This window comes from Onychomys torridus, chromosome 9 (assembly GCF_903995425.1).
Source record: "Onychomys torridus chromosome 9, mOncTor1.1, whole genome shotgun sequence".
Lineage (NCBI taxonomy): Eukaryota > Metazoa > Chordata > Mammalia > Rodentia > Cricetidae > Onychomys > Onychomys torridus.
The window spans coordinates 715676-732274 of NC_050451.1; the positions used below are offsets into that span (position 1 = coordinate 715676).

Genomic DNA, 16599 nt, shown 5'->3' on the forward strand with positions numbered 1-16599 from the left:
AAGAGGAACTTGTGGAGTCAGAAGATAGCATGCTTGGCCTTGACTGCAAGTTTGGGCAGGTTCTGTCTCTGGTTTTAACTCCTGAAGGTAAGGCACTTAGAGATCCTCTACAATGGATGAAATTGCAAGCTAGTGATGAGGTTTTGTTCTTATCGGTGGGAGTGTTGTGATTCAGGCTTTGGTCTTTGCCATGCTGAGCTCAGAGCTCAATCTGTGGCTGTCCTGTTTAGGCTTTAGTTTCTGTAGCTGGAAAGCCAAGCAAGGCTGTTTTGAGGTTTGATGTACCAGGTGATTCTGGACATATAACCTGGCACACAGTATCTGTGGACATGTGGTCACCAGGGGGCAGGACAAGGACAGTGCAGTGAAATTTCCCTCAGCAGACCTGATACCTCTTGGATATCTCAGTGTAGAAGGGCAGCTGGAAATGTCCTTTGGGAGAGATAGGCACATAATTAGATGTTACTCCTTATTTGAGTGGTGTTGGGGTGAACGCCCGACGTTCTTACATAGCCCTTTGCTGATCGTTCTCCTGTCTCCTTCTCCCCAACAGACACTTCCTAAATTCCTTATATCCATGCTCCTGCCCAGGGCCTTCCAAGTGCTGTCTGAAACACCTTTGCTTGTGCCTCACCCTGGCAGAGATACCTTCTCTTGCTACTGCCCACCATCCATCTAGTCCCAACATGTGTCTTTAGGTGAACTCCTCTCGGCTTGTGTGAGCATGCGATGGACCCTTGTGCCTCTGGAATGTCCTTCAAAGTTGGCTGGACTGGTATTGTGCTTTAAGCAGCTTGTGACCCCAGGCCTGCTGGGACAAGTCCTGTTGTCTCCTTGGCTCTCAGCGGAGGGTAGAAGTGTCCCTGATTCATGGGTCCCTATAAAGCTAAAGCACTTGGAGGGGATTGCAAAGCATGGGGCAGGTGCTCAGAAATGTTTTCTCGTGTGAGCAGTTACTAACTTACAAACAGAAAGATTTCCTGGGGAAGTAACTATCTTTACTCACAAATTGCCTTCAGGCTCCAGCCAGCTACCAGGAGTCCCAGTATTCAGAACCATGTGCATGCCCCCACCCCAATATTTCCTCCTGAAAGGCTGGTATTGTCTCATGGTTTCTCTCTGGGGGTGAGGTTCTGTGTGCCGAAGGGACAACAGGTTCACATGGGCTCCATCCCGATCACCCAGGTGTTGGATACCTATTACTGTGCCAAGGTCCACGCCACTCTTGAGTGCTCCTTGCTCCCAACAGGCTCTGGAATTTACATGATGTGCAGCCTCTAGGAGAAGAGTCAAACCCAGGTGTTTCCTATGCACAGCTCTGGCACCCTAGGAAATGTTCAACTGTGCTCCTTGTGTTTCCTTTAACCCAGGTGAGCAGAAAGAACTTACGTACACAGAAGTCTTCCCATGGCTGCTTTCAGACTGTTGCTTTGACTTGAACAGCAGTGAGACAAAGCCTTTATTCTCTTGCAGGCAATGCCATTCGCCTGGTGAGGATGACATCATACTGTCTTGTTATACTATCAGGCTGCACCATGATTTTCAAATGCTGGAAACAAGCAGAGGGAATATCTGAATAGTGTATGGCTTCAGGTATAAGATTGAGTGTCTCTTCCAGGAATTCCATTATGTGTGTGTGTGTGTGTGTGTGTGTGTGTGTGTGTGTGTGTGTTTGAGATAGGGTCTCTTGTAGTTTAGATTGGCTTCAAACTCATATGTAGCTCAGGAGGCCTTGAACTCCTGTTCCCCCAATGCTGGAATTATGGGTGTGAGCCAACATGAGTGTGGGGCTCACTTTTAGGCTTTATGTTTACAAAGTAACCAGAAATAAGGGTCAATGTTTATTCTGCAAAGGTTCTCATCCCCAAACATTATCATGATGCTGAGAAATGAGGAACAATGCCATAGTTGGAATTGAGTATAAAATGCTACATTCACACAACAGGACAAGGAGTTAGGTTGCTGGAGATGTAGCTCAGTAGAACAGCATCTCCCTGCTACATATGGTCCTTGGGTTCCGTCCCAGGTACAAAGCAACAACAAAAGAATTCACGCCAAAGGAAAAGACTAACTGTTGTCTGAATCTTAAATGGTCTTATAATAAAAAACCTGGAGCCAGATAACGGGGTGAAAGCTGAAAGATCAGAGAAGCAGAACAGCCAGCCACTAGTTAATACTTCTTTGAAATCCTCAGTCTAAAGAGAGTGACTTCCTGTTTCCTCACACCTTATATACTTTTCTCTACCATGCCGTATTACTTCCTGGGATTAAAGGCATATGTGCTTTCCAAGCAAAGGCATGAGATCTCAAGTGCTGGGGTTAGAGGTGTGGGCCACCACTGCCTGGTTTTGTTTCTTTCCTGTACTGGATCAATCTCATGTAGCCCAGTGTAGCCTTGAACTCACAGAGATCCAGACGGATCTCTGCCTCCAGAATGATAGGATTAAAGGTGTGTGCCACCACTGCTTGACCTCATGTCTAATCTAGTGGCTGGCTCTGATCCTCAGGCAAGTTTATTAATTAGGGTACACAATATATCACCACAACTGGTAAGTATGGAAAATGGAAAATACACATGCTAACAGTGGTCACCTCTAGGGGGTAGGACTGTGAAGGGTCTCTTTATGTAGTCCTGGCTATCATGGAACTCACTCTGTAAACCAGGTTGGTCTCAAACTCACAGAAATCCTCTTGTCCCTGCCTTCTGAGTACTGGAATTAAAGGCATGTGCCACCATGCCCAGCTCCTCTGCCAATTTCTAAAGACTAGATAATTCAACATATTTTCAGCTTGTTCCCTGCCCCACTCCCATAAGAACCAGCTCCCCCCTCCCTCCATCCATCATCCTCAGAGCTTATCAGGACATGAGGGGAAGCTGGATTATAAACTCTTGTGGGAGCCAAACCTGTAATACCTACAATCAGGAGCCTGAAGCAGGACAATTATGAGTTCAAGGACTGCCTAAGTAACTTAATGAGACTTGTCTCAAAACCAAAGAAGGCACTGGAGCTACAGCTCCATGGTAGATCACTTCAGCATGTGTAAGGCCCTGAGCTCAGTCCCCAGTGCTGTAAACTCTTGTGGGTTGGTCTTATGTATGCAACTTGCAGATGTGATTCACTCTCTGGATAGCCTGACATATGAAACAGGAAATCAAGGGCTTTGCCCTTAGTTATAATAAAAAGTTATGTTTGCTCTCATCCTGTATAGGAAACTTACCACTGCATCCATTCCTTACTCGGCAGTTAGTGTAACGCCTCCAAACCACATGCCTGTGTCTGAGCCTTTCTGCCTCAGCTTGACTACCATGCCCCCCTCCCCCCAGTGCCTTGTCTCAGCGCCTGTCATTTCTGTGGCCTTCCAGCCATGTAGCCTGTGCTCTCAGGCTTACCCCAGCCATGTCAGGGCTCAAGCCAGGCCTCCTTCCTGCAGGAGGCCACCCTCTGCCTTCACCAACACTCCCTTTTCTGGGGTCTTTTGCCCATGTCTTTTTCCCTACCTGCCTGTTAAGTAAGGGTCTGTCTCCCTTACCAGTTCAATGAAGTCCCAGAATAAATCTGCCTTGGTGACAGTTACCACAGTTCTCCAGAGCCTGGCTCAGTTCATGGTGTGTAGTAAACATTCAAGTAAAAAAAAAAATTTTTTTTTTTTTTTTTTTTTTTTTTTTTTTGAGCTAAGTCTAGTAGCTGAGTCTGGCTTCCAAATCTTCTCTAAGTGTTACATTGAATCTAATGGAAAGGAAACTTTGACAAGGCTCTATGGGGAGACCATCATGTGTGGAAGTGTGAGTTGGAAAAGATGCTGAGCTCTCAGTAACAAAGTGGAGGCCCTTTAGTTAATATTTTTAATTTTATTAATGTGTGTGCGGGCGCTTGCTTGCTTGCTTGTCTGTACGAGGACCACTTGTATGCAAGTAACTGAGGAGGCCAGAAGAGGGCATCAGTTCCCCGTTACAGGTGCCTACAGTCACAGGAGGTGGGTGAGGGGAGTGAGAGCCCAGCTGGAAGCGCATCCTTCCAGCACCTACTTAATACCGTTTGAACTTATTTAAAACATCTGCAGTGGTGGAGAGGGTGAGATATCAGAAAGGTTCTTGAGAGAAAGGTTGAGGGCTGGGGTTTGGACACGGACCTTGCCCTGGACAATGGAGTACTGTCAAGGGTGTGTGTTTCCTGAACATCCCTGGAGCTCTGGGCAAAGAGCCTTCTTGAAGCCAGAATGCAAGGAAAGGGATCTGTTCAAGATGCTTCATTTCTGGCCCCAAAGGTGAGCTCTAGGCCATTGAGTGGCTGCCCAGGAGACCAAGAACTTGGAGAGAACAGCAAAGGTTCCTGTGAGAAACGTCCATCTGGCTGGGAGGGAATTCTGAAGACTGCTTTCTGGCCAGGGATGACTCGGGAAAGGTGACTCCTACCAAAGAGCTGTCATGTCATCCTTTCCTGTGGGGTGGCAGTTAGTGCTCAGGGATCATTAGGAACTCTCAGAACACTGTTCTGGTGCTTACACCAGCAGCCCCTGAGGGCTCCAACTGTATTCTCCATCAATGAGGGCTGGTTTCATCCTAAGAAGTAGGATCCATACAGGTATACATGTATTATTGGGCTGCTGAGGACCTTAATTTCTATGAAGCACCTACAACGCCCTGGGCCAGGTGTCATGTAGAGGCAACCAATGAGTTTCTTATTTTCAGCCCCAGGGTTTACAGTTTCATGACAGCCCAGAGACTACAGTTTCACCTCCAGCATTCATTAGTCCTGATTTTATGAAGTTCCTGAGAGTGAATCAATTTCAAAAATAGCTTTATTTATATTCTTATGTTTATTTCTGCGTGGGTGACTCAGGCCACTGTTGGCTTGGCCTTAGTCTTAATGTGCTCAGCACCTAGCTACAAACTCTGGATTACTGAGGACCTGCTGGGCCCACGCTATCTCCATTTTCACCTCCTGACAGGGAACGGGTGAATTGGACAAGGCCTAACATGCCCATGATTAAGCCTAGCGGCGGGGGCGAAGGCTCCACGGACAGGCTTGGGTCCAAGCTCTCCAGGGCAAGCTCTGCCACTTCGGCATGAACTTGAATCTTGAATCGCGACCCAGAGCCACCACCACCGGAGCACGGGAGCCGGCGGGAGACCCGTGCACCTTTTCTGTGCTCCAGTGAACTCTTCAATCTAGTCCTCTTTGGATGGCGGAGTACGTCCCAAAGGTCCCTTCTTAGCCTCCAGGGACCCTCGGGCCCGGCGTGAGACGCGAGGGTACCCAGCCTTAGCTGCAGGGCTCCGCGTCTAGGTCTGTCCTCAGCCGGCAGCCCGGCCAGCCCCGCGGGGGTCCCGGGCCCGCCTCCCGCCCACGTGGCCCGGCCGGCCTCCTAGGCTCCGGCCCCGCCCCGCCCCGGGGAGCGGTCCCCGCAGTCACCGCCTCGGCCCTGTGCTCTGGCCGGCCAGGGCCGAGCCCGCGAGACGCAGAGGTGAGAGCGAGCAGCAGGCACATCGCGACGCGCGACCCTCCCTTCACCCGCTGCTCCCACCGGAGTAGGGTCCCACGGCCACCCTGGGGCGCGTGGGGTGGACAGCGTCACCGCCCGCCTCTGCCAGCCTCTGCTCCTGCTGCCGGGGACCCCAACTTCGGTCCCCTGATAGCTACGGGGAGAAAGTTCCCGGAGCTACTTCCGGGGAAGGAGGCGCCACCTGTCTGGGGCACACCCTTTCGCTGGACCTTCCCAGGTTAGTGTCGCGAGGTCAATGTGTGTCTCTGGCCACTTGGCAGGGACCCGGGCGCCACCACAGCCAGCCAAGAACCCTGTGCGGGAGACGCGTCTTTTAAACTGAGCTGTGGACGGTCCTGAGATGGGAGGCGCCTGCCCAGGGCTTTAGGTGACCAGCAACGCCTTGTAGCAAGAGGCTGGTGAGCATTTTCTGCGGGTGGAAATGGATGCGGTTCCCTAGGGCTTTGCATGGTGGAGGGCTGCCCCGGCGCTAGCAGCTACCTCATCCTGGCTGGAAGGTTGCGGGAACAGAGCGGCTTGTTCCTAGAGAACTTGGCGTGCTCGGTTTATTGCCTGGACCAGGCTTGCTTCCAGAACCTGGCAAGGATGTGAGGTCTGCCAAACAGCGGTTGTCCCGAATGCACCGGTGGAAACTGGAAGCATTTCTTGCAGTACACAGGTGTACAACCTTGTTCCCTAGAGTGTGGAAGAGGGCTTTGCCTTGCTTGTGTTGGCTGTGTCACAATTACGTTGCACATCTATGCTGCGTACTGTTATCTGTAAGAGAGGGGTGATACTAGCACAAGCTTTAAAGGCTTCATAAGGTTATGTGCCCACCATACTGATTGGCTCCAGGTAAATTCTCTCTGTGTGTGGTGTTCTTGTTATGACCGAGGTCAGTGTCACAGTGGGTTCACATCTTCAGCTTCCCAGTAAGGTGACATGCAGGCCCGAGTCCCTTCTTCTCCTGCTTGGGAGCTGACCTTACCAGCACCAGAGTGGCCTGTTCAGATTAGAAAACTTGGCTTTGCAAGAATGCCTCCTATAGTTAATCAGTTTGTGCAAAGTGTATCTGAGAATGTGGGATTAGACATGACCCTTGTTAAGGATGTTGCTGGGAAAAGGGTCTTGGGTGCTGTGGAAACGATGGGTGTTTGCCTTTGGGGATCAGAACGGATGAGGTTTCACTTGAATTCCGCCTAGCATTAGGGACCTAACCAGCTGACACCCTCTGGTCTCTAAGCGTTGAGTCTATTTAGGGGTCTGGGGTTCTGCTCTTGTCTCAACATCCTTTCATCTAAAGTGGAATGAATATCCTCTTGCATCACTGATGTCCTCCTGGGCTGCACCTGTTTAGTTTCTTTCTTGAACTTCGAAAACTGGAGTGCTGAACCAAGGGTCCTGGAATCCTCTTGAAATTGGCACATACTCCAAGACCCATGTGCCGCAAAAGTGGATTCTGAACCATCCATGGGTAAACGGCAGGTCCTCACCCCTCCCTAGGACAGACCCCCACACACTTTTAGGGAGTGGAGATGGTACAGGTGTGCTGCTTTATGCATTTGCTCAGAGCACACTTTCATATAGAAGATAAATATCTGCCCCAGCATGAGAAACCCTGGCGAATCAACTATCTGAGCAAAGATGGGTTAGGGATCATAAGCATTTGTGGGGTCTGTAGGATGGGGTGTAACCAATGGAATGAGTTTGGGGTGTCTAAGCCTCCCAAATGTTGGGATTCCAAGTGTGAACCACTGATCCACAGGTTGAGAGCCTTTAAAAGTAGTAGTGCTGAAATCCTTGTATGGTAGGGAACTTATAACCTCCCGCCATGGCTGGTTCCATTGAAAGAATGTTGTGGGGACCAAGGATCAGAGTCCTGTCCTGTGCCCCTCTGTTGAGGACAAGATGTGGCTCCAGACTTATGCTACCCCTGTCCTTCCAGTCCATTTTACTTCCTCATTGTCCTTCCATCCGTATCCATCCAAGATAGCTGTCTGCACTTCTTGCTTTGAGGTGCTGTGCCCCAACCAGAACTCAGGATGCCACTGAGTCCTGTGTGAATGGAGGGGAAGCAAAGCAAGGAGGTGCTCAGGAGCGTGAGGCAGGAGGAACAGGCATTCAAGGCCAGCCTGTCTCCAGAAACCAAGATGGGCAGTGGAAAAGGGGCAGGGGGGTGGGGAAGGTCATTGCCATACTTTAGAGCCTTTAAGGCCAAATTCTGTACTGCTCAGGCCCCTTTTACTGCATTGGGAGTGGGAAGTAGGAGCTTTGGGGTTTGTTTGTTTGTTTGTTTTTTTCTATATTTGCATTTCTGTTCTTTCACTGATCTTTTCTGAATTATTCTTTAATCAGTATATTCATTGTAATCTTTATTGTGCTTACCGAAAATCAACTTTGGACCCATTTTCTTAAGGTTTTCTGCAAGTATTCTCTGATTTGTATTACCTGGTGTCTAAAATCAGGGAGGGGAAATGTGTGGTTCTGATTCATTGAGGTTTCTTCTTGGGACACAGAAACAGACACACACAGACACACACAGACACACACACAGACACACACACACACACACACACAGACACACACACACACAGGACTGGGAAGTAGTATTAAATGTTTTGTTTTGAAGCAGAGTCTTGATACATAGCCAGGCTCTCCTTGAACCTGGAGTCCATCCTCCTGGTTTAGCCTCTTGAGTGCTGGGATTACAAGTATGTATCACTCAGCCTTGCTGAAGATTGTTCTTGTGTTTGCTGTATTTGAGATAGGGCCTCGCTCTGTGGCATAGGGTAACCTGGAACTTACTGTGAGCCCAGGCTTGTCTTGACTTTGTGGTAATCCTCCCAGCTCATCCACCCAAATTCTAGGATTTTGTAAGCATAAACGATCATGGTTGTTCTTGTATTTACATAGGGGCTTGAACCATGTGGCTCAGTTTCCTGACTTCCTTCACTCAAGCAACACTATGGAGGATTGGACATACAGCTCAGTGGTAGAGCGTTTGCCTAGCATACATGAAGCTCTAGGGTTAATCCCCAGCACCGCACAAAAAAAATACCTTTGGAGGAGACTCAATGCGAGACCCTGTTTGGGTGCTGAGTTCCCGTTATCCTACTGGAGTTGGCAGCCCAGTGGCAGAGACAAGCCGTAGACAGCTACATGTAGAGATGACCAAAGAGTGATGGTGATGTGGAAATGACAGTTGGGGGTGGAGTGGTCCCTGAGTGGTGGCATGGAGGCACAGCTGGTTTGGTAAGAGAATGTCTCTCTGAGAAGGTGCACTTGAGTAGAAGCCTAGCTGTGTGAGCCCATGGATAGATGGGCAAAGGCAATGATATCCAAGGTTTCTCTGTGTATCCCTGGCTGTCCTGAAACTCAATGTGTGTAGACCAGGCTGGCCTTGAACTAGAGATCCGCCTGCCTCTGCCTCCTGAGTGCTGAGTGCTGAGATTAAAGCCACTGCCTGGCTCCTCTCTTTATCTTTAAAAGCAAGATCTCAAGTAGCCCAGGTTGGCTTCAAATTCCCTATGTAGCTGAATATGACCTTTCGCTTCTCTTCTGATACTATTGCTTCTGCCTTAAGTACTGGGACTATACAGTCTGAGCAGTCTCACTAGTTTATATGGTGCTGGAGATTGAAAACATGGTTTTGTTTTGTGCAGGTTAGGCAAGCACTCTACCAACTGAGCCACAGTGCCAGCCAGCCTGCCATCTCTTGAGCACAGGGCCAGGCTGGCTGACTTGAGAAGGGGAAGAGAATAAGGCAGCATGGGAAGAGGATGCCCCCCCCCCCCTGCTCCTAGCCAGTGGTACACTACAACAGGCTGTCAGCTCTGCAGCCATGTGGAGAGTTGGAAGGCAGGTCTATCTTCCCAGGTGATTTATTTGAGAGGCGGTGATGTCAGAGGAGAAGCTGGTTCTAAAGGTCTCCTGTAGGTCTCACTTCAGTGCACAGCCCACTGTTTCTGGTTGAAATAGCTGGCACACAGTGAAGAGTCACGGGATGTGGGGGATGCCTGGATCTCTGGTCAGCCCTAGAACACAAGGCTGGAGGAGTCAGTGCCTTCATTTCCTGGGTGTCTCCCGACTTTTCAAAGGTGCACTCACAAGTTGAAGCCAAGGTCGATGTTCAGCCAAGCCCAAAGCAGCCAAGTCAAAACCAGCATGCCCCAGAAAGATAGGCTGTCGCATGTGGCCAGATTTGGGGGGCAGAGGAGGTCACAGCCTCTAAGGGTCATGCATCCTTGACACCTGGCTGCCTCCATGTTCATCATAGTCTTTAGCTGCCTCCCACTTGCAATCACCCTCAGAATGTCCTAGGGAGAGAGCCTTGCTGAGGTGGCAGAAACCTCAGAGGCAGCCTCCTCCTCGCTGTTGACCCTGCGGCCCCCACTCCTTGCCAGTTTGTTTACACCAGTCAGCTTCCAGAATGCCCACACTGCCCTGCCCCATGCCTGTCTCCTTTTCCCCTTTGGCTGGAAACAATTACTCTTTAGCACAAGCAATGCTGACCATAATCTTGTTATGTACAACTGAAAGTTGCAGAGTAGAGCCAGGTATGGTCCTGCTTGCCTGTAATCTCAAAACTTGGGAGGTGGAAGTATGGGGGATCAGGAGTTCAAGGTCATCCTTGGCTAGAGTTTGCATTTGAAGCCACCCTGAATTCCATAACACCCTGGAACAGACAGAAACATTGTAAAGTAGAAAAATGGAATTCCTCTTTTCCATCAAGGTTGCTTCCAGCAAAAAGTCATGTTTGTGTGTGAGAGGGTTAGAGTGCTTTCTCTGTTCACATGTAGGTAAAACTTCACATAAATGTGTATGAGCATATGTCTAATTTCTCTTGGGTATATCCATAGCAGTTGAATTATCTTTTTTTTTTTTTGTGGTGCTGAGGATTGAATTTAGGGTCCCCCACATTCTAGACAAGTGTTCCATGCTCAGCTGCATACCCAGACCAAGTTACTGGGTCATATGATAACTCTACTTGAAAAACATAGCTGCCAGTGTTTTCCAAAGTGATGGCACCAGTTTACAGCCCCACACTAGGGAATGAGAGTTTCGATTTCTCCGCATCCTAATCACGACATGTTGTCTATCATTGTGATCACTGCTATCCTGGTGGCTGGCGGGATGTCTCCATGTGGTTTTGACAGTAGTCAGTCTCCTGATGGCTACTGATGTGGCTAAACCATCTTTTCATGTGCCTGTGGCCACTTGGTGTAGCATCTCTAGAGGAACATGTCTTTTGCCCATTTAAAGATTTATTTATTTGTTATTTATTTTGTGTGTGCATGTGCAGGTAGCGTGGTGCATGGTCAGAAGGAGGCTCTATGGAGCCTGTTCTCTCCACATGTATGTGGGTTCTGGGACCAAACTCAGGTTGCCAGGCTGGCTTGGAAAGTGCCTTTACCCACGAGCCATTTTGCTGTCTCTCTTTTGCTTATTTTAAAATTGGGTTATGAATCTCTTTATTATGAGTTATAAGGATTCTTATGTATTTAACCCCTATCAGGTAAGTGCTTTTCTTTTTTCTTTCTTTTTTCCCTTCCTTCCTTCCTTCCTTCCTTCCTTCCTCCCTCCCTCCCTTCCCCTTCCCTTTCTTTCTTCCTTTCCCTCTTTCTTTTCTTTTTGTATCCTTTCCCCTTTCTTTCAAAGCACAAAGTCTTAAGGTTTGTAGCCCTGGTTGTCCTGGATCTTGCTCTGTAGACCAGGCTGGCCCTGAACTCCAGAGATCCACCTGGCTCTGCCACCCGAGTGCTGGGATCAAAGGGTGCACCACAACCACCTAGCTGTATTTTTGTTTTGTTTTCCGAGACAGGGTTTCTCTGTGTAGCTTTGCGCCTTTCCTGGAACTCACTTGGTAGATCAGGCTGGCCTCGAACTCACAGAGATTCACCTGCCTCTGCCTCCCGAGTGCTGGGATTACAGGTGTGCACCACCACCACCCGGCCCTAGCTGTATTTTTTAAAATCTTGCTTCAGCTTTTAGTATCATACCTAAGAAACCTTGGCTTAATCTAAGTCCATAAAAATTTATGCCTACATTTTAGTATAAGAGTTGATATTTCAGCTCTGAGAATTAAGTCTTTGACCCATTGAGTTATGTGTGGTATGTGGTAGGAGTCCAGTTAACTTTTTTTTTTTCTTTCTGCCTCTGCCTCTCTCTGCCAGGACCAAAGGTGTGTGCCACCTGACCCCTTACAGTTTCATTCCTTTGCATATGGCTATCAGGACACTGAGTTAAGAGGATCTGGGCTGCTTTGCAAGACTGTTTTTAAACACAAAAACTGCCGGACCTGGTGGTACACAATTCCAGCACTCAGGAGGCAGAGGCTGGTGGATTTTTGTGAGTTCAAGGTTAGCCTGCTTTACATAGTGAGTTCCAGGCTAGCGAGGACCGTGCACCAAATGAAAACAAAGCCCACAGAGTAGTCTTCACTGTTGAATTGTCTTTATACTTGTTAGCCATAAGAGCTAGTGTTTCTGCACCCTCAGCTGCCTTCACTGGTGTGCTGCTGTGTGTATTGTCTGGGCTGCAGCTCTGGAGTAAGTTTTAGCTCAGAAAGGACAACTGCTCCAACTTTGTCCAGCTTGTTACTCCGTACCTGCTGTGAGTTATTTAGGGTCAGCTTGTTGGTATCTGTAAAAAGGCAGCTGAGATTTTTAAAAAATTATTTTTATTTATGTGTGTGTGTCAGTGTCTCTGTGTACCTATGCCACATGTGTGGGGGTGCCCCAAAGAGGCCAGAAGAGGGCCTTAGATCCCCTGGAGCTAGAGTTATGGGTTGTTGGGAGGTGTCTGATGTAAGTGCTGGGAACCATTCTGGGGTCTTCTGGAATAGGAGTAAGCACTCTTGTTTTGTTTTGTTTTTCTTCCTTCCTTCCTTCCTTCCTTCCTTCCTTCCTTCCTTCCTTTCTTTCTTGTTTGTTTTTTGAGGCAGGGTTTCTCTGTGAAAAAGTCCTGGCTATCCTGGAACTCACTCTGTAGACCAGGCTGTCCTTGAACTCACAGAGATCCCCCTGCCTCTCCCTCCCGGAGTGCTGGGATTAAAGGCGTGTGCCACCACCGCCTAGTGAGTAAGCGCTCTTGAACTGCTGAGCCATCTCTCTAGCCCACAGCTGAGTTTGATAGTTCTGTGGACAATGTAAGTAGGTTGGGGAGTTTTGTCAATTTCCCTGGAGTGTCACTCACTCAGCTCCTCTGGTCACCGACTGTGAGTAAGAAACCTTGGGAGGCGGGCTTTTCAGGCTGTGCTGACACAAACCCAGGGATGTTTATTGCCTCTTCCTTGTTGAAAACAGTGACCCAATGTAGCCAGTGCCAAGTCCAAGGCTGCAGACCTTGGATAAGATGTTTCACTTCTGAGTCGGTGAGATGGGAGTCTCCAGCAGCCCTGGCTTCCTTTATGCCAGGGGTGGGGACTGTAGGGACCTGGTAGTCTTATTAACTCTGTTGGAACTAGCTGCCAGTGACGTTGGACTCTCAGTGTGTAGGTAGGATTTCACTGGGGGAATGCAGCTTTGTATCATAATTTGAAGAATGAAACAAAAATAATAAAAGAATAATGTCACATATTGAACACTTAGTTTATATCCTGCATGTACTTATGTGTTCCAGATGTGTTCTGGCACAAATCAGATTTTATTCTTTTTTTTTGGGGGGGGGGTTCAAGACAGGGTTTCTCTGTAGCTTTGGAGGCTGTCCTGGATCTTGCTGTGTAGACCAGACTGGCCTCAAACTCACAGAGGTCCACCTGCCTCTGCCTCCCCAGTGCTGGGATTACAGGCGTGCACCAACACCACCCGGACAGATTTTATTCTTAAGGGATTAAAAAATAAGTGACTGCATTTCCATCATTTGGAAGAACCGCCCCCCCCCCTTCTTTGAAACTTTGTTTTCCAAATTTAAGTAACAATTTTGGAAACTACAATTGAAGCTTTGAATTTACTCACCCAGCTGCAGTGAGGTGCGCTGTCATTTGAAACAAAAGCGTTGCTTATGTGTGCTGTGTGTGGTTAGAGTTATCATTGTTTTCAAAGGGGCAATTAAAAATCACTAGCTGGGGCTGAGGTTTTCATTTGTTTCTGGACGGTGATAGTTAGGTGCAATAGGCATTGTTTTGAAATCTTCAGAAATCTTGGCTCTTTGGGTGTAGCAGAATCCCTTCACTTAAGCTGTTACAACAGGCACTCGGTAGAGATTTTATTCCCAACCCTCAGTGAGGGGGTGAGTGTACATGGAAACTTAGGGGAAAAACACAATGATACAATCCAGCCCCAAAACAAGGAAGCGTGTCCCGGAGCTGAGGTTTGGCACCTTAACTCTTGCCCAGCCTAGAAGGTTCAGCTAACTGACCTCGGGTAACCTCTCTGACACATCTCCCAAGGGGTGGGGAGGACAGTTTCTCTCCAGCATGACTTTCATTTCTACAAAGGCCCTTTGCAACCTTGCAAACTCTAGTGATTTTTCTTAACAAAACACTTGCATTTGGTATGTGCTGGGCTAGTATGACTCAGAAGATATTTAGATGACCACCCAAGTTCTTTTGAGGTGAGAGAGCTGGCATGTGAATGGAGGGAGATGCCTGATTCTGCAGTATCGATGTGAATGTTGGTGGCTCAATTCCATGGTACTAACAACTGTCAATTAAGAAAGTTAGCTCATTGTCTTTTAGAATCAGATGGTAATGCTGCTGCTATCATTTTTTACTAAACATTTATTAGGTGGTGGGGTGGGATAGCTTTTCACATGCTTTTTACGGTGGCCTGTCACAGGAAATCAGTCTAGACTGTAATTCTTTTTGTAAATGTGTGCATACACACGTCTGCCTAAAGCAAAAGACCAATGACAGTACTTACAGTGATTACAGTCTGTAGTTGCATCTGAGAATTCGTTTCTGTACTGTGTATTACCCCCCCTTTGTTGTTGTTGTTACTTTAAAATTGTGGTTGTTGATTCCACTGAATTTATTTCACGAATGAATCAAAATATGCTCGTGGAAAGATCCGATGCTAGCTAGTTCGCTGTTTCAGGTATTTTCATTTAAACCTCAAGCCAGTTGCACAGAGCAGGTATTTTTATTCCTATTCTGTAGGTGGGGAAACTGAGGTACACAGAGAGGACTTGTCTAGGGTCATGCTGCCAGTGAGAGGAGGAGCTAGGACTTTTGTTTTCCTTTTAGCTTTTCAAGACAGTGTTTTACCCCGTAGCTCAGGTTGGCCTTGAACTTGGCACAAGTTATAACAGCCTTGCAACTTTGAGGTTGGAAGTGTATATTCCAACTCTTATTCCTGAACTGGGATTTGAACCAGAAACTTGGAGTCCTATTAGAGGTTCATAATATGCCCAAAGCAGGCCCCAGGGTCTCAGACTCAGAACCAAGAAGAACAAAAAAGTCTGAATCCGTGTCATGTACCTGCCTTCTGCCTAATGAATTGCTGTGTAGTAGAGAGAACTAGTCACAGGTTGCTAGGAAATGACTATCGGTCATCCATCTAAGAGTGGATGCCAACAACAAATGAAAACCCAAACAAAATGTGGACAGAGATTTTTCTGGGTTGCTATATCTTATGGTTTTTTTTTAAACGTTCATCTGATAGCTTGAAATTTCATGCAAGTTCTGGTCCTCAGAGATGGTTCTGATAGAAGTCACATGTTTTGAGTATCTATTAGTATCGAGAGAGAGAGAGAGAGAGAGAGACAGACAGACAGACAGACAGACAGACAGACACTAGTGGGCATATACATCTGTCGGCTATTTATTGAGAGACTTACCTAAAGGAATTGGCTTATATGATTGTGGAGACCACCATGAGTGCAAATTTGCAGGGTGGCCAGCAGGCTAGGGCCCAGGAAAGAGCTGAAGTCACCATCCAGCAGGGTTCCCTCTTGTTTAAATCGGTCAGTCAGAGTCTGTCAAAGGTTTTAACTGGTTGAATGAGGTCATCCCATACTTTGGAGACTAAATCTGCTTTATAACAAACCTCTGGTTTACAGAAGCATGGTCACTTGGTTTAGATAAGCTGATACTTACAAATCAATCACCTCGGAGGTAAGATACTGCTTGGAGTTCTTCAGAATTTCAGGAGAAAAGTCTGTAGGTAGAAACAGGAGCGTGACAGTTACAGACAAGGGAACATCTAGGATGCACTCCCGTTCCCATGACCAACTGTAACCCCCATCCCCTTTTTAAAAATGTACCTATTTTTATTTTATGTGCATTAGTGTTTTGCCTGTCTGTATGTCTGTGTGAGGGTGTCAGGTCCTCTAGAACTGGAGTTACAGACAATTGTGAGCTGCCATGTGAGTGCTGGGCATTGAACCTGGGTCCTTTGGAAGAGCAGTCAATGCTCTTAACTGCTGAGCCATCTCTCCAGCTCCCCCCACCCCATTCCCTTTTTGACATCTCATGTAGTCCAGACTGGCCTTGAACTTGCTATGTAGCTGAGGATGACCTGGAACTCCTGATCTGCCTCTTGTCATCATATCCTAAGTGCAGGGGGCACAGTCAGAAAACAAACACTATAGCCTGCTCTCTGGCCCCTCCTGCAGTTGGGGACACACACTGCATCGGACACTTTATAAAGACACTGCATCGTTTCTGTCAGGGACAGACCATATTGATGACCATGCTCCCGTGGGATCATGCTGAGACTGGACAATCCCGATTGCCGAGCGATGGCGCGGCCATCAGAAAGTTGTAGCATCACATATTATTTGTGTGTTCACGGTGGTGCTGACGCAAAGGACTCTGAGCTCCCAGCTGTAGGAAGATGTTGTGCATGCGTCTCAGTGTGATGCCTGACACTTGACACTGACAACGATGGCTAAAGCTGGCTCACATATTTACTGTGTGTATGGGAGGATAATATGTATCTGTCTGCATTTCGTGCTGCATATGTGGAGGTCTGAGGACAGCTGGGCGGAGTCTCTTCTCTCCTACCTCTTCATGGGTTGTAGGAGCTGAACGCAGATTGTCAGGCTTTGCAGGAAAAGCTCTTTTAACTGCTGAGGCATTTCACTGGCCCATGTTTTTTTTTTTTTTTTATCATTATTTTAGATTATTTTTTAAGAAAGGTTTAGCTACATATGGTCGCACAGCTCGGAAGTTCC

At 47.7% G+C, this 16599-nt stretch overlaps 1 protein-coding gene across 1 annotated transcript in view; it reads left to right on the forward strand.

The window, feature by feature from the left end:
• The first annotated feature begins 5398 nt into the window (after positions 1-5398).
• The window catches only part of Arhgef3 (Rho guanine nucleotide exchange factor 3), a 275499-nt gene continuing 264298 nt past the window's right edge, over positions 5399-16599 (forward strand). The window contains exon 1 of the mRNA XM_036199436.1: positions 5399-5722. The gene's annotated coding sequence lies outside the window, so the exon portion shown is untranslated. The remainder of the gene's footprint in view (positions 5723-16599) is intronic.